We start from the raw sequence: 22,904 nt of genomic DNA, 5'->3' as shown, positions 1-22,904 counted from the left end.
TCCTGAAACCATACTGCCTATCCGACCTAACACCCCGAGTTAGCTCCTGAAGCCGCTCAACCATAACCCTTTCCAGCACTTTTCCAAGTACTGGAAGGAGGCTGATACCACGATAAGATCGAGGATCGCTCCTGATCTTATCGGGCGACTTCAAGAGTACGACGACCCTAGCAACTTTCCACTCGCGTGGAAAATATCCCTCCCATATGCATTTATCATAAATGGCCTCCAAATATTCCGGAATGAACTTCCACAAGCATTTGCACATCTCTCCGTTCAAACCATCGAAACCTGGAGACCTTTTAGACCTAACCAGGCCAAACGCATAGTCCAACTCCCCAACGTCTAGTGGAGGGACAGGCACCTCTTGTGCAGGAGGAACTTGAACCTCAGCCCTGGGAAAGAACTCGCCTAACAAAACATTGGCGCACTCTCTCCACGTCGATAATACAGTATCACCTACGCGAAGAGAGCTAGCCATCTCATTTCGACGACCCCGACAGATCCTAAAGACCTGTCCCCAAGGGTCGTCCCTATTTTCACCCACAAATCTCCTCCACTCTTCCTCCTTGACTCTCACAAGCATCTTCTTATACTCTTTCATCCCTACACTAAATTGATACTTGAGCTGAGACAGATTCTCCGAATTGGTCCGCCTGCCGCGTTGAAACAACCGCCTCAAGCGCCGGACAGACCTCCTCTTTGAGTTCAACTCGCTAGTCCACCATTTCACACCTTTCATTCTCACAGCCCTAGCTTTCCTAAACACTGAGTCATTCACTCCCCAGACACATTCAGATAGACGAGCAATTTGCTCGTCAACCCCCAATTCCTCAAACTCACTAAGCGGTATACCTAATACCGCTTCCCTAACAGTATGTCCATATCGGTTCCAGTCAGTACACGAGGTACGCCATCGCCTCAATGGACTCCCCCCTTCTAGCTGCGGGGTACGGGGAGTAACCATAATTTGTATTAAATTATGGTCACTAATTCCCCAACCCCCCCTAACACTCCATTTACACTCGAACCTACTCGCTGCTGCGTCATTCATGAGCGTCACGTCAATGTCACTCACACCTCTAGGCCCCTCAAACGTATACCATACGCTTGGTTCGTTTGCTACGAGGAGGTTATTCGCCACAAGCCATTCGCTCATAACCTCACCCCGATCGTGGCTCCGATATCCAGCACTATGCCTGGATACCTTGCTGAACCACATCGGGGAGGTAGCATTCGCATCAAGACACACGATGGCAGGAATGCTACTCTCATGTAGTAGCACCGCATCAATGTATCTTAAGTAGGGCTCTAGAGGCTCGTCAAACTTGCAGTACAAGCTGACGACATTCATTCTGCCGAATTCCCCCTCGACACACACACATACTCCCCACTGTGATGAGTCAACTACTACACAAGAGTAGCTTGGCTCACACACAGCTACTGCGGCATTGACTCCAAGGTCCGTAAAGACCCTGAAGCCCCCAGGAAGACCTCTCACCACCCCATTGGTGGAGTATGGTTCCTGGAGCAAAGCAATGCCGCAGCCCCCCTCCGACATACACGCCCCCAATTCACACATCACGGCATAAGACCCCTGACAGTTCAGTTGATATAGTTCAACCATCAATGTCTAGCGAGCGCACGGGCAACAATGGCACAGTACACCGGGCAGACAGTGGACATCATCAGATGTCCGGCTGGCTTGCCCTTAAATGCACAGTTGCGACAATGCGGGGCATTGCCACAACCTGCACTCCTGTGTCCTTCTTGCCCGCACCTTCGGCAGACATCCTTCTTGGCTCTGCACTCTGCCACCCTGTGATCAAAGCCCATGCATCGGAAGCAGCCGGGCGTCAGTTGGTCCGGCCGTACCCGGAAGGAAAACCACTTTATGTAGCAACGACCCGCTTCCAAGAGGGCGGACATTAACATGTCCGTACCCTCAAGGACCACGTTCGTCACCCCATCAGGGCTGACCTTCCAAGGACGGCTGACCATCCTCACGTCCTTCTCAAGGCACCCAGGGCTGAACTCCTTGAGGTTCAAACGGAACAACTCTCCCATGAACTCGTCAGGGGAGATCTCCGTGTGGACCCCCTGGACCACAACCCTAGGCCCCAGCTTCCGACGTATGCTCACATCGAGCCCCACCTCGGAAAACTTGGCATTTTTCGCCAAGTTATCCCTCTCAGCAACTGATGGGGTGCGAATAATCGCACCTCCATCCTTCAACGGGCGCACCTCGTGCACCCTTACCCCCATGGAAGGCCCTACCTCCTTTACCACTTTTTTAATCACCTCTTTGGACGTAGTGGGGGTTTTACCCCTCACTACGACCGACCAGGTCTCAACTGGCTTGGGCACCGGCAACGCAGGCAACACAGGCGCAGGCGCCTGAGGTGCCGGCATCATCGCTGTACCAGCCAGCGCAGCTCCAGCCGTCCTCCGAGGTGCTTCCTCCCTATTTACCTTTGTGGCTTCCAACCGCCCACGAAGATGGGCGATCTCCGCCACCATCTCCACAAAAAGCTCCTCAAACTCCAAGGAGTATCCAAGGAGGTCTTTTGCCACACTTTTCGGGACGCCGTCCATGTCTATGACGGCTCCACTAAAGGCCGTCACAATGGACTTGAAGCGCCCCATAAACTTCCGCCCAACTTTCTTTTGTTCGGCACCCCCACCGAACGTACCCAAATCCTCCAGGGAAGCACCCAATTCCCCGCGGATTTTCTCCAACCGCTTCCCTGCTGGACCTAATTTCTCCCCCGTCTTCCGCCCCTTGCTCCCACTCCCAATCTTTCCACTTTCGGAAGCGCCCTCGCTTCCACTCGCCCCCGACTTACTCGATACCTTCAAAATCGACTTACCCACCGGGACCGCTGCACCTCCAGCGGTCTTCTTCTTAGTACGGGGAGGAGACCGCAAAATCACCTCCTCCTCTCCGGACGTCGTCTCATCCATTGCCGACGATGGCACCGCCGAACCGCTTGGAAGAGGGGTGTTCGCCCTCTTCCTCAAGCCTTCTAATTTGGGCATAGCCCAAAGCTCCACCACTAAGGTTGCCGAATTCGCCGGTAAAAGGCCTCCCGAGCAACAACAAAAATTGGGTCCCTTTTGGGCGACGGCAAATACTGTACGGCAGGAATGAACCCCGCACAGGCACGCACACAGCGGCTGCACCTATCGGCGAGCCAAAGCAAAGCGCGAGGGCGTAGCCCACAGCGCCAACCAAAGGTCTGGCAAAGGCCACCACCAATGCCTTGCCGGACGGAACACTGTTCCCCGAACAAGGACGGGTCGACCAAGGTGGAGCTAACGCCGAGCTCGACCGCAGGCAGAAACGCAGCACGCTCTGTTCACAGCACCTGCACAAGGTATTCAACCTTGGCGCAGTACTGTACCCACGCACAAAAGGGGACGCTCTTTTTGCTGTTGCCAAATATGGCAATATAGCGGCACGACTACCTAGTGTACACGCACTCAAGGAACCCACGCCGAAAAATAACAGCGCGACACTAAAAAGACGCCGAGAACTAACGGCACGCGCCAAAAACCACGCCGAAAAATAACGGCACGCCCGCAAAAGTTGTAAACAACTTTAGCGGAAAATTACCGACGCTATAAATAGCAGTACTCACAAACACGCACTCTGTGTCAATAGCACGGAGTATAGTGGCACTCACTAGAGTGTCCAACAACACTACCGTACGGCACTTGCAATCACTCGTAAACACTGTACCGCTATGGTACAGCTACGACAAAAGTAGCGTCACTCGCACAACGGCACTCACTATTGCAATTAATTGTAAACACTGTACCGCTATGGTACAGCCACAACAATATTAGCGTCACTCGCACAACTGTATAACTACCGGTTATCACACGCGGATAAAGCACACAGGCACACAGCGAAATCGCAAAAATAGCACACAGCGCACGGCACGTCCGTTCAGCTCAGCAGTCACACTGAGAATAGTAGATAGGGACATCATCATCGTCTGGTGTTTTTAACGTGAGTATCTGCTGGCGACAGCCTGAACCCACGGTGCTCAAAAGCACAACGTATCAATACAATGCGTTGATCAGCGCCCCAAAAATGCCGAAGCATTTAAGGATACCGATTGGCAGTGTGGCATGGACACACTGACCACCTTGGTAGGGCTCGAGGCCTACCCATACCTCTGCCGTTCTTTGGGTCCCGACACCCGGTTAATTGCAACACTACATCGAGCTAAAGCTCTACCCGCGCTTTAGGTCTCAACCACAGCCACCACGAAAACCTCCCCGAAGGGCCGTTCCCATAGAACAGGTCAGAGCGAACTCTGAGGGCTCCTGTTCCCCGTGGTACCGAGTTAAGGTCTCCGGTAAGACATCGAACCCGAAGACTCTGCCAGTTGAGCATCCATACTACTCAGGCACTGGCAAACCTAGATTTTAGTCGCCTTTTACGACAGGCATACCTTACCTCGGGCATATTCTAACCCCTGCACCGCTGGGGGGAGTAGATAGGGACAGTAGGAATCTCGTTAATCCATTCATGCGCGTCACTAATTAGATGACGAGGCATTTGGCTACCTTAAGAGAGTCATAGTTACTCCCGCCGTTTACCCGCGCTTACTTGAATTTCTTCACTTTGACATTCAGAGCACTGGGCAGAAATCACATTGTGTCAACACCCGTTAGGGCCATCACAATGCTTTGTTTTAATTAGACAGTCGGATTCCCCAAGTCCGTGCCAGTTCTGAATTGATTGTTAATTGATAATCGTTATAATTTAAAAAGAATATATATCGAATGATATAATTCCTTAAAAATTTTAGCAAGAAAGTTCCACAATTGGCTACGTAACTACTATCCGGGGAACAAGAATCGTAATTCTCTATTTACCCAGAACGAGTACATAAACCATGGTATTGCTTCCCAATCAAGCCCGACTATCTCAATCTTCAGAGCCAATCCTTATCCCGAAGTTACGGATCTAATTTGCCGACTTCCCTTACCTACATTATTCTATCGACTAGAGACTCTTCACCTTGGAGACCAGCTGCGGATATTGGTACGGCCTGTTGAGAAGTTTGCGTGACCCCACCATAAATTTTCAAGGTCCGAGGAGAAAATATCGACACAACAGTAGTCCATCTACCATATCTCTCTTCGAAAGACTTCCATGGTAGTACGACTATAAAACAGAAAAGAAAACTCTTCCGATATCTCTCGACGGCTTCTTTATGGTCGTTCCTGTTGCCAGGATGAGCACAAGGCCCATTTTTAATAACAAACGGATACTCAACAGGTTACGGAATTGGAACCGTATTCCCTTTCGTTCAAAATAATTCAAGTATTTAATTATTTTGAATAATATATATAAATTGTATTAATATTTTTTATTGAAAACTTAAAAATTTTCGGCTTTCGCCTTGAACTTAGGACCGACTAACTCGTGATCAACCATTGTTCACACGAAACCCTTCTCCACTTCAGTCCTCCAAGGTCTCATTCGATTATTTGCCACTACCACCAAGATCTGTACCAATAGCGGCTCCATGCAGGCTTACGCCAAACACTTCTAAGCACACTATTGTACCCTCCTACTCACTAAAGTTTCAAAATTTATAAATCAATCGAAATTGTTTTATAAATCACCTACTTTAGCGGTAATGTATAGGTATACGACTTAAGCGCCATCCATTTTAAGGGCTAGTTGCTTCGGCAGGTGAGTTGTTACACACTCCTTACCGGATTACGACTTCCATGTCCACCGTCCTGCTGTTTTAAGCAGCCAACGCCTTTCATGGTATCTGCATGAGTTGTTAATTTAGGCACCGTAACATTACGTTTGGTTCATCCCACAGCGCCAGTTCTGCTTACCAAAAGTGGCCCACTGGGCACATTATATCATAACCTCAACCTTCATATCAAGAAAGGTGAGGTTCTTACCCATTTAAAGTTTGAGAATAGGTTAAAATCGTTTCGACCCTAAGGCCTCTAATCATTCGCTTTACCAGATAAGATTATTTTATATAATTTTTAAATGCACCAGCTATCCTGCGGGAAACTTCGGAGGGAACCAGCTACTAGATGGTTCGATTGGTCTTTCGCCCCTATACTCAATTCTGATAATCGATTTGCACGTCAGAACTGTTTCGGTCTTCCATCAGGGTTTCCCCTGACTTCAACCTGATCAAGTATAGTTCACCTTCTTTCGGGTCACAGCATATATGCTCAAGGTACGCTCCAGTTAGAGGTATAAATAATAATAAATTATCATTATACATAACTATATGGAACGCCCCGGGATTGAATTAATTGACTATTTAAGAAAATAGACAAAAAATTAATCCCATTATATTTAAGTTAAGTTAATTATGCCATTAAGTTTAATATAACTCATTGACTTGCACATATGTTAGACTCCTTGGTCCGTGTTTCAAGACGGGTCCCGAAGGTATCCTGACTCTTTCGCATTATTAATCATATAAATGCATACAAATAAATATTAATATCATAGATATTAAATTTTTTGTAAAATGCAAAAAATGAATTTTAGCATTATATATAATAAAATCTATCAACACTTTATCAAATCATTAGTATTTATTCTATGTTAATATGCTTAAAAAGCAAATTAAATTAAATAAACTTAATATCACCAATGATCTTTTGATAAATACTTTATTATGTTAACAGATTACAATGTCCTTATATGAAAAAAATGCACAATATTTTTATTTATTTAATGATGAATTTTTCATAATGGATATTCAGGTTCATCGGGCTTAACCTCTAAGCAGTTTCACGTACTATTTAACGCTCTATTCAGAGTTCTTTTAAATTTTCCCTCACGGTACTTGTTTGCTATCGGTCTCATGGTTATATTTAGTTTTAGATGGAGTTTACCACCCACTTAGTGCTGCACTATCAAGCAACACGACTCTTTGGAAATATTTTTCTAGTAATCATTAACGTTATACGGGCCTGGCACCTTCTATGGGTAAATGGCCTCATTTAAGAAGGACTTAAATCGTTAATTGCTCATACTAGATATTGGGATATTCCATACACTGCATCTCACATTTGACATATAGACAAAGTGACTTAGTGCTGAATTATTTTCTTTTCGCTCGCCGCTACTAAGAAAATCCTTGTTAGTTTCTTTTCCTCCCCTCATTAATATGCTTAAATTCAGGGGGTAATCCCATATGAGTTGAGGTCGTTTTAATATTTTTTATCTTCTCACAATTTAATAAATAATTATATCATCTTTTCATCTCTATTTTTCTTTTTTCCTTTTATATAAATATATATTATAAATAATAATTATGTAAAATGAGGCAATTCTAGAATAAAAAAAATTAATTTTTATGCTAGACATTCCTCCTTTAATTACATATATAAATTAATATTTTATATATATATAAATAATATGAAAATTTTTTAAAGAGAATACTTAGATTCAAAATTTTTTTTATTTCATTTTATTTGAGAGGATTTTTTTTTTTTAAGAATATATTAATAAATAAAAAATTCATTATATATCTTTATTTTTTTGCTATTAATATTATGAATTATTTAAAATCCAATAATATACACATTTGCTTAAATTCAATTATTTTTATAAAAGAATAAGCAACTTATTTAGCATAGTCTTACAACCCTCAACCATATGTAGTCCAAGCAGTACTTTAAAATTTAATTTATTGTACATAACAGCATGGATTGTCAAAATGTCGGTGTTCATGTGTCCTGCAGTTCACATGATGACGCACAGTTTGCTGTGTTCTTCATCTACCCATGAGCCAAGTGATCCACCGCTTAGAGTATTTTTTTATTTATTTTTATTTATAACAAATGTCAATTTTATTTGCATATATTAATTGAAAGAGTAAAATTAAATAATAATAATAATAATATATAAATTGATTTTCTTTCAATAATATATATCAAATATATTTAATTCTAAATATTTTTATTAAGTTGCGAATGTCTTAGTTCAACAATAATACAGTGGTGGTATTTATTGTGATTCATTATTTTGTATTTTTTAATCATTTTATTTATATAATAATAAATATATACCACTTTTGTTATTGTGAACAAATTAACTTATCATTCAATTAAATATATGTGATGAATAATAAATACAACTTTTTATTTTCATGTTTAAATGTTTTTAGAAAAAAAAACGAGGTGTGTGTGTCAGCTCCGACACGCGACTGGAGTTTACTCCTTAAGAACGATTACCGTGATATTTAAAAATATATTTAATATGCAAAAGGAGTAAATAAAGACCTTTTCTATATTACTGGAAAAATGTAAATTTATTTATTAGCAGCGAATTGCGGAATTAAATTACCTAATCCTTCTCCTTGTGTTTTCATCATATCGTTAAGATGAAAATAATTAAACAAAGCAAAAACACCGAAATATTCCACCAATGTAATTTCTATGAAGAAAAACCTTTCACAACAGTATTGATAGCTGATTGTCAATTTTGCAGGTATCTGCCATATGTGAATGGGTATATTAATTTTGTTGATTTATTGGTAATTAATGCATATGAGAACGTATTTTAAGCTCTCTGGAACCTTTATTTTTAAATATCACGGTAATCGTTCTTAAGGAGTAAACTCCAGTCGCGTGTCGGAGCTGAAAACTCACAGTGGTGTTCCCCCTTTATGAGATGAGAAGGCGCAAATGTTACTGTTAACTATTTTTAGTAAAATTGAGATTTGTAAGGTTTGTAGCAGCAGATAATGTTAATTATATGCAACAGAATGCAGAATTCTCTTGCATGTTAATTAACATTCTCTGCAGAAACTCATTTAAAACGTGCATTGGGTAAAATTTCCGGTACGTTGTGCTGCTACCTACTCGTCCACTGTTTGATGTGCACTGTAGTAGCGTCTTTGCAAAATGGAACCAGAAATGGTTCGTAGCTTAGCTAGCGCAAATTCTTAACCAAGTTTCTATTGCTGCTCTGGTGTGGATGCCTTGGCCGGCGGCGTATGAAAAATGGCTGTTCTAAAGTTTAATTTGCTTTACACGGTAACTGCGCAATTAATAATTAACATGCACAGTTTACAAAATTTACTTTTATGTAGGATAGCTAACAGAGGCGTTTTATGTTTCCAGCTATGCAATTTTGCTATTTGCAAAATTAGTGAATATACTTTGTAAGCCACACATTTATGATGATGAGCCACAGTTTGATGTCAAATGTAGCAGCGAAACACTCTGAGTAGTTTCTCCATTGTAACAAAACATTCGCAGGCACAATTACGCATGCACAGTTTGAGGTGAAATGTAGTAGCAAAAACACTGAGTAGCTGCTGTATGGTTTGTTGTTGCATTATTGCGCTGCGCAGATAATATTCAAATATTCAAAGTGGTGGTTTGTGTCTTCGTTGGAAAAATTTAAAATAAACACTTACCAATTAAATAAACCATGAAAAACACAAACCAAAAGAGAAAAGGGCAACGCGTCACTTCCGTCAGCGTACACTTCCGGTGATTCACACGATTTTACTACCCATATTTTTCATACCATGGGCCTTATGTATCGTTTCTTAAGGAGTAAACTCCAAAAATAAGAAAAAACATTACAAAATGTACCATCATATTATATTTAATATGATATAATTGATGGCTCAGAAATTGAATGAAAAAGAATAAAAAGAATATGGATTCAAAACAATCATATATTTTTCTTTTTTTTTTCTTTTGTTTGTGTTTTTGTTTTTATTTTTTTGGTATGTACTATTTTTTGTTTGTTTGTTTTTCTTACGGATATGGAACACAATAATGATCCTTCCGCAGGTTCACCTACGGAAACCTTGTTACGACTTTTACTTCCTCTAAATAATCAAGTTCGGCCAACTTTTGCGAAACAACCGTGACACACGAGGCGTCACAGTGATCACGTCCGGAGACCTCACTAAATAATTCAATCGGTAGTAGCGACGGGCGGTATGTACAAAGGGCAGGGACTTAATCAATGCGAGTTAATAACTCACACTTACTGGGAATTCCAAGTTCATGTGAACAGTTTCAGTTCACAATCCCAAGCATGAAAGTGGTTCAGCGGTTTACCCGGACCTTTCGGTCTAGGAAATACACGTTGATACTTTCATTGTAGCGCGCGTGCAGCCCAGGACATCTTAGGGCATCACAGACCTGTTATTGCTCAATCTCGCTACTGCTAGACGCAATTTTTCCATTTAAGAGGCTAGTGTCCTTATAATGGGACACACCAACAGGTACGACTCCACTTATATAAACACATTCAAACACTTGTACATTCAAGATGTACGCATGAAATAAGGCTATATAAGTTTCAACATCATAATCCTGAAAGCATCTATTTAATATATTTGAGTCTCGTTCGTTATCGGAATTAACCAGACAAATCACTCCACGAACTAAGAACGGCCATGCACCACCACCCATAGATTCGAGAAAGAGCTATCAATCTGTCTTACACGCTTATGTTCGGACCTGGTAAGTTTTCCCGTGTTGAGTCAAATTAAGCCGCAGGCTCCACTCCTGGTGGTGCCCTTCCGTCAATTCCTTTAAGTTTCAGCTTTGCAACCATACTTCCCCCGGAGCCCAAAAGCTTTGGTTTCCCGGGAAGCGACTGAGAGAGCCATAGTAGTAGCTACACCCAATTGCTAGCTGGCATCGTTTATGGTTAGAACTAGGGCGGTATCTGATCGCCTTCGAACCTCTAATTTCGTTCTTGATTAATGAATACATCTTTGGCAAATGCTTTCGCTTAAGTTAGTCTTACGACGGTCCAAGAATTTCACCTCTCGCTTCGTAATACTAATGCCCCCAAACTGCTTCTATTAATCATTACCTCTTGATCTAAAAACCAATGAAAGTAGAACAGAGGTCTTATTTCATTATTCCATGCACAAAATATTCAGGCATTTGGAGCCTGCTTTACGCACTCTAATTTGTTCAAAGTAATTGTACCGGCCCACAACAACACTCGATGAAGAGCACTGAAGTAGGTTTAAATAGGAGGAATATATAAAAAATACATTGTATTAATTATATATAAGAACTCCACTGGTAATACGCTTACATACATAAGGTAATGTACATACCACAATATGTAGTTGTACTACCCGTATGAAGCACAAATTCAACTACGAACGTTTTAACCGCAACAACTTTAATATACGCTATTGGAGCTGGAATTGCCGCGGCTGCTGGCACCAGACTTGCCCTCCAATAGGTCCTGGTTAAAGGATTTAAAGTGTACTCATTCCAATTACAGGGCCTCGGATATGAGTCCTGTATTGTTATTTTTCGTCACTACCTCCCCGAACTGGGAGTGGGTAATTTACGCGCCTGCTGCCTTCCTTAGATGTGGTAGCCGTTTCTCAGGCTCCCTCTCCGGAATCAAACCCTGATTCCCCGTTACAATTGCAACCATGGTAGTCCTAGATACTACCATCAAAAGTTGATAGGGCAGACATTTGAAAGATCTGTCGTCGGTACGGGACCATACGATCTGCAAGTTATCTAGAGTTCAACCAATTTAACGATCAAATGATCGCTTGGTTTTAGTCTAATAAAAGCACACGTTCCATAAGGTCCGTGTTTATATTGCATGTATTAGCTCTAGAATTACCACAGTTATCCAAGTAACTGTTAACGATCTATGGAACCATAACTGATATAATGAGCCTTTTGCGGTTTCACTTTTAATTTGTTTGTACTTAGACATGCATGGATTAATCTTTGAGACAAGCATATAACTACTGGCAGGATCTACCAGAATAATATTTATTTATATATTTTTCTTTGTTTTTCATATTTGAAAATTTCATAAATTACGACGGTGTATATAAAGAGGAAAGGGGAAAACACACATATAATAGAACGTAATTATAATAACACAATTTATTTATCATCATCATTATTTCTTAATAATGTGTTTTTATTTGTATAAAATATTTGTATTTTATTTGGTCTTCTTTGTTGTGTTTTTCTTTCATTTTCTTTCGTTCACTGTGCGCTCCCGCCGACCCCTTTAGCTTTTCTTATCAAAATTCAAAAACCGTTTTTTATGACAAAGCATTTTCGTTCTCTATATATATTTTATATATAGGTGCTCCGAGGTGCTTCCTACCTTGTCCTCTTCGTGGCTTCTAACTGCCCACGAAGATGGGCGATCTCCGCCACCATCTCTACGAAGAGTTCCTCAAGCTCCAAGGAGTAACCCAGGAGGTCCTTCGCAACACTCTTCGTGACAGCGTACATGTCAATGACGGCTCCGCTGAAGGCAGCCACAACGGACTTAAAACGCCCCATGAACTTTCTCGCGCTCGTCATCCCCACCGGGCACTCCCAACCCCTCCTGAGAAGGGGCAAAACTCTTCCTTAGTTTTATCATCAGCTTCCCGGCTGGTCCCAATTTTGCGGTCTTCCCACTCCTTTTACCACTTTCGGAAGCGCACTCGCTTTCACTAACCCTAGACTTACTCTTTTCAGGTGCCTTTGCAGCCACCTTTTCAGCTGGGACCGCTGCTCCTCCAGCGGTCTTCTTCTTCATACTGGGAGGGGATCTCAAGAGGACCTCCTCCTCCCATCCATCGCCGACGACGCCAATCTTGAACCGCACTGGAGAGGGGTGCTCGCCCTCTTCATCGCCACGCCTAATTTGGGCATAGCCCACTGCCACCACTGTCACTCGCGTCACGGCACTCGCACAGTGAATAATTGTCTACACGCAATAAACCCACCGGTAATTGCCCGCACAACGATAATTGTTTTTCCCACAATAGAAATTACGCGGAACAAGCACGCGCAATTATAGCGTTCCTCCCTACCCGCACAGCGATAATTGTTTTTCCCACGCAACACGTGTTACACCGAACAGGTGCGCGCAGTTATAGCGGCACCCACTTTTATCGGGAAGAACCCGCCGACAATTACACGCACAGTTGAACAATGGTCTTTCGCACAATAGAATTACGCCGATCAGGCACGCGCAATTGAAGTGTCTCTCGCTAACGGGAAAAACCCACCGACGGTCACACGACAGTCGAACAGTTTCCCGACACCACGGTGCTCAAAAACACAACAGACCAAAACAATGCGTTGATCAGCGCCCCAGAAATGCAAAAAGCACTTAAGGTACCAATTGGTAGTGTGGAATGCACACACTAACCACCTTGGTAGGGTTCGAGGTATATCTAACCCTCTGCCGTTCTATGGGTCCCGGCACCCGGTTGCAATGTAACTGCACATCGAGCCAAAAGGCTCTACCTGCATTTAGGTGTTAACCACAGCCACCACGATACTCCCCGAAGGGCCTACCTCAAGAACAGGTCGGAGCTAGCTCCGAGGGTCCCTGTTCCTCGTGGTACCAGATTTAAGTCTCCGGTCAGACCTCGTAGCCGAGACTATACTACCAGTTGAGCTTCCATACAGCTCTGGACTGGTGGACATTCCCCACACCAAACCCCAATCCCACAACAGAACACACAGACAAGAATAGCTAACAACTAATCAACTGAACGCCTTAAATTACGTCGCCGCCTAAAAACCTCACGCGCATATTTCCCTAACATTTCGACATTCCGACGGTTGGCGATCACACCAATCACATCATACCGTCCATCAGTCCAACTAATCCCCACACCCGCAAGATTCCTAATGTCTGAGTACAACGGGCATTCACAGAGGACGTGCACCCAGTCCTCTCTTGCCGACCCACAAACACATTCCTCACTTGTGGACAAGCGCCTCTCATGCAAATATGCATTAAGAGGCCCATGCCCTGTAAGGAGGAATCCTAGGCTGAGGGAAAATCCAAAATCAGAATTTTCCCCGACAAAGGAAACATCCCGAATGTACTCGTATGTCACGCGAACTTTGGAACTTTTGTCCCAACGGTTTTGCCACCCACGAAGCATACACTCATTCAACAACCTTTTGCACTCTAAAAACCCCCTTCTACATCACCGTCGGATAACCATCCATCTAGCAGTGGCATACAAAGCCTCCTTCTCAACCTAAAGGCAACCGCCCACCGCACGACTAACAGGTCAAGAGGAGGCGAACCCAACAACACCTGCAGCGCATCCGTACTCACTGTACGGCATACAGACATGCAGGCAAGCAACATAATGCGCTGGCACGCCCTCAGATGACGTTTGCCAACTGACTTTAAAGCCGATTCGTACCATATAGTGGCACGATAGGTGGCACAGGCCACAAATAGGCCCCGATATACGGTGCGAACCGCACGTCGGCTAAGGCCCCAGTCAAATCTGACCACGCGACGAACTAGCCCAACAATTGCCTCCTTCATAGTTAACCCCAGGTATTTGACTTGCGTCACATACCTAATCAATACCCCGCTCAAACGTACAATCTGCCCTTAAGCAGCATTGTCACCGTTTTGTCCATCGATATGCCCACTCCCACATCTACCCCCCAATTGTGGGTAAATGTAAGGAGCTGCCCCCCCACTCGCTCCAGTTCCTCACGCGAACGACCCTCAACCAAAATGAGAAGGTCGTCCGCATACGCACAGTGTTTACAGAGTGGCTCTAACTGCCGAAGCAGGGAGTCCATAATGAGGTTCCAAATGAAGGGACCACAGATGGATCCCTGCGGACAGCCTCGCGCCACCCCAATCTCCACACTCCCGCCCACACCTACCATAAATGCTTTTCTCTCGAAAAAATAACTCCGCCATAGAGTAATTTCCGGACAGCCAAGCTCCTCTAGCCGTTGTAACACCCGGTCCCAGCGCAAGTAGTCAAAGGCCCCCTTGAAGTCAATAAACATGCCAAGGACATATTTATTGACGTTTTCCCCAACTACACTCTGAACATACATCCACGCATCTTCTATACTATGTCCTTTCCTAAATCCATACTGCCTATCCGACCTAACACCCTGAGTAAGCTCCTGAAGCCGCTCAACCATAACCCTTTCCAGCACTTTTCCAAGTACTGGAAGGAGGCTGATACCACGATAAGATCGGGGATCGCTCCTGATCTTATCGGGCGACTTCAAGAGTACGACGACCCTAGCAACTTTCCACTCGCGTGGAAAATATCCCTCCCATATGCATTTATCATAAATGGCCTCCAAATATTCCGGAATGAACTTCCACAAGCATTTGCACATCGCTCCGTTCAAACCATCGAAAACTGGAGACCTTTTAGACCTGACCAGGCCAAACGCATAATCCAACTCCCCAACGTCTAGTGGAGGGACAGGCACCTCTTGTGCGGGAGGAACCTGAACCCCAGCCCTGGGAAAGAACTCGCCTAACAAAACATTGGCGCACTCTCTCCACGTCGATAATACAGTATCACCTACGCGAAGAGAGCTAGCCATCTCATTTCGACGACCCCGACAGATCCTAAAGAGCTGTCCCCAAGGGTCGTCCCTATTTTCCCCCACAAATCTCCTCCACTCTTCCTCCTTAACTCTCACAAGCATCTTCTTATATTCTTTCATCCCTACACTAAATTGATACTTGAGCTGAGACAGATTCTCCGAATTGGTCCGCCTGGCGCGTTGAAACAACCGCCTCAAGCGCCGGACAGACCTCCTCTTTGAATTCAACTCGCTAGTCCACCATTTCACACCTTTCATTCTCACAGGCCTAGCTTTCTTAAACACTGAGTCATTCACTCCCCAGACACATTCAGATAGACGAGCAATTTGCTCGTCAACCCCCAATTCCTCAAACTCACTAAGCGGTATACCCAATACCGCTTCCCTAACAGTATGCCCATATCGGTTCCAGTCAGTACACGAGGTACGCCATCGCCTCAATGGACTCCCCCCTTCTAACTGCGTGGTACGGGGAGTAACCATAATTTGTATTAAATTATGGTCACTAATTCCCCAACCCCCCTAACACTCCATTTACACTCGAACCTGCTCGCTGCAGCCTCATTCATGAGCGTCACGTCAATGTCACTCACACCTCTAGGCCCCTCAAACGTATACCATACGCTTGGTTCGTTTGCTATGAGGAGGTTATTCGCCACAACCCATTCGCTCATAACCTCACCCCGATTGTGGCTCCGATATCCAGCAGTATGCCTGGATACCTTGCTGAACCACATCGGGGAGGTAGCATTCGCATCAAGACACACGATGGCCGGAATGCTACTCTCATGTAGTAGCACCGCATCTATGTATCTTAAGTAGGGCTCTAGAGGCTCGTCAAACTTGCAGTACAAGCTGACGACATTCATTCTGCCGAATTCCCCCTCGACACACACACATACTCACCACTGTGATGAGTCAACTACTACACAAGAGTAGCTTGGCTCACACACAGCTACTGCGGCATTGACTCCAAGGTCCGTAAAGACCCTGAAGCCCCCAGGAAGACCTCTCACCACCCCATTGGTGGAGTATGGTTCCTGGAGCAAGGCAATGCCGCAGCCCCCCTCCGACATACACGCCCCCAATTCACACATCACGGCATAAGACTCCTGACAGTTCAGTTGATATAGTTCAACCATTAATGTCTAACGAGCGCACGGGCAACAATGGCACAGTACACCGGGCAGACAGTGGACATCATCAAATGTCCGGCTGGCTTGCCCTTAAATGCACAGTTGCGACAATGCGGGGCATTGCCACAACCTGCACTCCTGTGTCCTTCTTGCCCGCACCTTCGGCAGACATCCTTCTTGGCTCTGCATTCTGCCACCCTGTGATCGAACCCCATGCATCGGAAGCAGCCGGGCGTCAGTTGGTCCGGCCGTACCCGGAAGGAAAAAAACTTTACGTAGGAACGACCTGCTTCCAGGAGGGCGGACATTAGCATGTCCGTGCCCTCAAGGACAACATTCGTCACCCCATCAGGGCTGACCTTCTAAGGACGGCTGACCATCCTCACGTCCTTCTCAAGGCACCCAGGGCTGAACTCCTTAAGGTTCAAACGGAACAACTCTCCCATGAACTCATCAGGGGAGATCTCCGTGTGGACCCCCTGGACCACAACCCTAGGCCCCAGCTTCCGACGTATGCTCACATCGAGCCCCACCGTCTCAGCACCCTAACCCCCATAGAAGGCCCTACCTCCTTAACCACTTTTTTAATGACCTCCTTGGATGTAGTGGGGGTTTTACCCCTCACTACGACCGACCAGGTCTCAACTGGCTTGGGCACCGGCAACGCAGGCAACAAAGGCGCAGGCGCCTGAGGTGCCGGCATCATCGCTGCACCAGCCAGCGCAGCTCCAGCCGTCCTCCGAGGTGCTTCCTCCCTTGTTTTCTTCGTGGCTTCTAGATTGCCCACGAAGATGGGCGATCTCCGCAACCATCTCGACGAAAAGTTCTTCGAACTCCAAGAAGTATCCCAGGAGGTCCTTAGCTAAACTCTTCGGGACGCCGTCCATGTCTATGACGGCTCCACTGAAGGCCGTCACAACGGACTTAAAGCGCCCCATAAACTCACCCCCAACTTTCTTGCGTTCGGCATCCCCACCAAACGTTCCCAAATTCTCCAGGGAAGCACCCAAATTCCTGCGGAATTTCTCCAAATGCTTCCCTGCTGGACCTAATTTTTCCCCTGTCTTCCGCCCATTTCTCCCACTCCCAATCTTTCCACTTTTGGAAGCGCCCTCGCTTCCACTCGCCCCCGACTTACTCGAAGGTACCTTCTCAGATACCTTCTCAGATACCTTCCAAACCGACTTACCCAACTTCTCCACCGAGACCGCTGCACCCCCCGCGGCCTTCTTCTTGATGCGAGGAGGGGACCGCAGAATCACCTCCTCCTTTCCGGACGTCGTCTCGCCCATTGCCGACGATGGCACTGCCGAACCGCTTGGAAGAGGGGTGCTCGCCCTCTTCCTCAAACCTTCTATTTTGGGCACTGCCCAACGGTCCACCACTAAGGTTGCCGAATTCGCCGGATAAAGGCCTCCCGAGAAACAACAAAAATTGGGTCCCTTTTGGGCGACGGCAACTACTGCACGGCAGGAATGAACCCCGCACAGGCACGCACACAGCGGCTGCACCTATCGGCGAGCCAAAGCGAAGCGCGAGGGCGTAGCCCACAGCGCCAACCAAAGGTCCGGCAAAGCTCACCACCAATGCCTTGCCGGACGGAACACTGTTCCCCGAACAAGGACGGGTCGACCAAGGTGGAGCTAACGCCGAGCTCGACCGCAGGCAAAAACGCAGCACGCTCTGTTCGCAGCACCTGCACAAGGTATTCAACCTTGAAGCAGTACTGTACCCACGCACAAAAGGGGACGCCCTTTTTACCGTTGCCAAATATGGCAATATAGCGGCACGACAACCTAGTGTACACGCACTCAAGGAACCCACGCCGAAAAATAACAGCGCGACACGAAAACGACGCCGAGGTCTAACGGCACGCGCAAAACACCACGCCGAAAAATAACGGCACGCCCGCAATAGTTGTAAACAACTTTAGCGGAAAATTACCGACGCTATATATCTAGCAGCACTCACACGCACGCACTATGTGTCAATAGTACGGAGTATAGTGGCACTCACTAGAGTGTCCAACAACACTACCGTACGGCACTTGCAATCACTCGTAAACACTGTACCGCTATGGTACAGCTACGACAAAAGTAGCGTCACTCGCACAACGGCACTCACTCAAGCGTCCAATAAATCCCTACGCTGTACGAAAACACGTACAGCCACGCAAAAAATTGGCGTCACTCACAAAACGGTATTACGCACCGGTACTCACACACGAATGAAAAACAAAGGAAATCGCAAAAAAATCGCAGATCACCGCTTACCACTCGACACGTCCGCACAATTCAACAGTCAGACTGAGAATGAGTAGATAGGGACATCGTCGTCTAGGGTTTTTACGTTAGTTCCTGCTGGCGACAGCCCAAACCCACGGTGCTCAAAAGCACAACGGATCAAAACAATGCGTTGATCAGCGCCCCAAAAATGCCGAATCATTTAAGGATACCAATTGGTAGTGTGGAATGGACACACTAACCACCTTGGTAGGGTTCGAGGTCTATCTAACCCTCTGCCGTTCTATGGGTTCCGGCACCCGGTTGCATTGCAACTCCACATCGAGCCAAAAGGCTCTACCCGCATTTAGGTGTTAACCACAGCCACCACGATACTCCCCGAAGGGCCTACCTCAAGAACAGGTCGGAGCAAGCTCCGAGGGCCCCTGTTCCCCGTGGTACCAGATTTAAGTCTCCGGTCAGACCTCGTAGCCGAGACTACTACCAGTTGAGCTTCCATACAGCTCTGGACTGGTGGCCATTCCCCACACCCAAACCCCAATCCCACAACAAAACACACCGCCAAGAATGGCCAAAAACTAATCAACTGAACGCCTTAAATTACGTCGCCGCATAAATACCTCACGCGCATATTGCCCTAACATTTCGACATTCCGACGGTTGGCAATCACACCACTCACATCATACCGTCCATTAGTCCAACTAATCCCCACACCCACAAGATCCCTAATGTCTGAGTACCTCGGGCATTCACAGAGAACGTGAACCCAGTCCTCTCTTGCCGACCCACAAACACATTCCTCACTTGTAGACAAGCACCTCTCATGCAAATACGCATTAAGAGGCCCATGTCCTGTAAGGAGGAATCCTAGGCTGAGGGAAAATCCAAAATCTGGATTCTCCCCGACAAAGGAAACATCCCGAATGTACTCGTATGTCACGCGACCGTTGGAACTATTGTCCCAACGGTTTTGCCACACACGAAGCATGCACTCGTTCAACAACCTTTTACACTCTAAAAACCCCCTTCCTACATCACCGTCGGATAACCATCCAACACGCAGCGGCATACAAAGCCTCCTTCTCAACCTGAAGGCAACCGCCCGTTGCACGACTAACAGGTCAAGAGGAGGCGCACCTAACAACACCTGCAACGCATCCGTACTCACTGTACGGCATACAGGCAGGCAGGCAAGCAACATAATGCGCTGACACGCCATCAGATGACGTTTGCCAACCGACTTTAAAGCCGATTCATACCATATAGCAGCGCCATAAGTGGCACAGGCCACAAATAGGCCCCGATATACAGTGCGAACCGCGCGCCGGCTAAGACCCCAGTCAAATCTGACAACGCGACGCACTTGCCCAACAATTGCCTGCAGCCGCTCCCTCAACAACACTAAGTGTGGAGTAAAACACATCCTTTCACTCATAGTTAACCCCAGGTATTTGACTTGCGTCACATACCTAATCCCTACCCCATTCAAACGAACAATCGGTGGACGACTCGGGGACAATCTGCCCTTAAGCAGCATTGTCACCGTTTTGTCCATTGATATATCCACTCCCACATCTACCCCCTAATTGTGGGTCAATGTAAGGAGCTGCCCCCCCACTCGCTCCAGTTCCTCACGCGAACGACCCTCAACCAAAATGAGAAGGTCGTCCGCATACGCACAGTGTTTACAAAGTGGCTCTAACTGCCGAAGCAGGGAGTCCATCATGAGGTTCCAAATGAAGGGACCACAGATGGATCCCTGCGGACAGCCTCGCACCACCCCAATCTCCACACTCCCGCCCACACCTACCATAGATGCTTTTCTGTCCGAAAAATAACTCCGCCATAGAGTAATTTCCGGACAACCAAGCTCCTCTAGTCGTTGTAACACACGATCCCAGCGCAAGTAATCAAATGCCCCCTTAAAGTCAATAAACATGCCAAGGACATATTTATTGACGTTTCCCCTAACTACACTCTGAACATACATCCACGCATCTTCTACACTACGTCCTTTCCTAAACCCATACTGCCTATCCGACCTAACACCCCGAGTTAGCTCCTGAAGCCGCTCAACCATAACCCTCTCCAGCACTTTTCCAAGCACCGGAAGGAGGCTGATACCACGATAAGATCGAGGATCACTCCTGATCTTATCGGGCGACTTCAAGAGTACAACAACCCTAGCAACTTTCCACTCACGTGGAAAATATCCCTCCCATATGCATTTATCATAAATGGCCTCCAAGTATTCCGGAATGAACTTCCACAAGCATTTGCACATCTCTCCGTTCAAACCATCTAAACCTGGAGACCTTTTAGACCTGACCAGGCCAAACGCATACCCCAACTCCCCAACGTCTAGTGGAGGAACAGGCACCTCTTGTGCAGGAGGAACCTGAACCTCAGCCCTTGGAAAGAACTCACCTAACAAAACATTGGCGCACTCTCTCCACGTTGTTGACACAGTGTCACCCACGCGAAGAGAGCTAGCCATCTCATTTCGACGGCCCCGACAGATCCTAAGGACCTGTCCCCAAGGGTCGTCCCTATTATCCCCCACAAATCTCCTCCACTCTTCCTCTTTCCCTCTCACCAACATTTTCTTATATTCTTTCATTCCTACACTAAATTGATACCTGAGCTGGGACAGATTCTCCGAATTGGTCCGCCTGCCGCGTTGAAACAACCGCCTCAAGCGTCGGACAGACCTCCTCTTTGAATTTAGCTCACTCGTCCACCATTTCACACCTTTCATTCTCACAGCCCTAGCTTTCCTAAACACTAAGTCATTCACTCCCCAGACACACTCAGATAGACGAGCAATTTGCTCATCAACCCCCAATTCCTCAAACTCACTAAGCGGTATACCCAATACCGCTTCCCTAACAGTATGTCCATATCGGTTCCAGTCAGTACACGAGGTACGCCATCGCCTCAATGGACTCCCCCCCTCTAACTGCGGGGTACGGGGAGTAACCATAATTTGTATTAAATTATGGTCACTAATTCCCCAACCCCCCCTAACGCTCCATTTACACTCGAACCTACTCGCTGCTGCCTCATTCATGAGCGTCACGTCAATGTCACTCACACCTCTAGGACCCTCAAACGTATACCACTCGCTTGGTTCGTTTGCAACGAGGAGGCTATTCGCCACAAGCCATTCGCTCATAGCCTCACCCCGATCGTGGCTCTGATATCCAGAAGTATGCCTGGATACCTTGCTGAACCATATCGGGGAAGTAGCATTCGCATCCAGACACACGATGGCAGGAATGCTACTCTCACGTAGTAGCACCGCATCTATGTACCTTAAATAGCATTCGTTCGCCGAAATTGTTCTGCATTTACCAACCCACACACTCTCAAAACATTGTATTGTGCTTTTGTTAGATCAAGATTAGAGTATGCCGCTATTATTTGGAGACCGTACCAAATAGGTCTGTCTAATCGGATTGAGAGAGTGCAGAAAGTCTTTCTTCGTTTTGCGCTCCGATCTTTAAACTTTTCTGAACCTGTACCATCGTACCGCTCTCGATGTTTACTAATTGACTTAAAACCACTTGATAGCAGACGGTCTATTCTATCGTGCTCATTTATTATTCGTATTATTTCTGGATCTATTGATTGCCCTTCCCTCTTAAGTAAAATTCAATTTAATATACCCAATATGAGGCTCCGACAGTACGAAACCTTTAAAATTGGCTTCTCGAGAACCAACTATGGGATGAATGCTCCGATTCCTAGGGCATGTTCAGATTTAAATATGTTTTTCAATTCTTCTGGTGCTGATTTTACATGGCCGTATGGCATCTTAGTCAATCATCTTAAATCGTTCTTTTCTTAGTAACTAATAAACTATTGTACATTAGCTTAATATAGTCTGTAAGAATGTATCCATTCAAAGACAATAATTAAATAAATAAATAAATAAATAAATAAATAGGGCTCCAGAGGCTCGTCAAACTTGCAATACAAGCTGACGACATTCATTCTGCCGAATTCCCCCTCGACACACACACATACTCCCCACTGTGATGAGTCAACTACTACACAAGAGTAGCTTGGCTCACACACAGCTACTGCGGCATTGACTCCAAGGTCCGTAAAGACCCTGAAGCCCCCAGGAAGACCTCTCACCACCCCATT

At 45.9% G+C, this 22,904-nt stretch overlaps 2 pseudogenes; both read right to left on the bottom strand.

The window, feature by feature from the left end:
• Positions 1-4,466: 4,466 nt before the first annotated feature.
• LOC128870671 (large subunit ribosomal RNA) lies at positions 4,467-7,216 on the bottom strand (annotated as a pseudogene).
• A 2,586-nt stretch (positions 7,217-9,802) lies between these two features.
• On the bottom strand, positions 9,803-11,791 carry LOC128870658 (small subunit ribosomal RNA; annotated as a pseudogene).
• Positions 11,792-22,904: the final 11,113 nt, after the last annotated feature.

The sequence above is a fragment of the Anastrepha ludens genome, unplaced genomic scaffold, assembly GCF_028408465.1.
Source record: "Anastrepha ludens isolate Willacy unplaced genomic scaffold, idAnaLude1.1 ptg000018l, whole genome shotgun sequence".
Classification (NCBI taxonomy): Eukaryota; Metazoa; Arthropoda; class Insecta; order Diptera; family Tephritidae; genus Anastrepha; species Anastrepha ludens.
The sequence above is the reverse complement of the archived record's forward strand: the minus strand, read 5'-3'. Positions and strand labels throughout refer to the sequence as shown.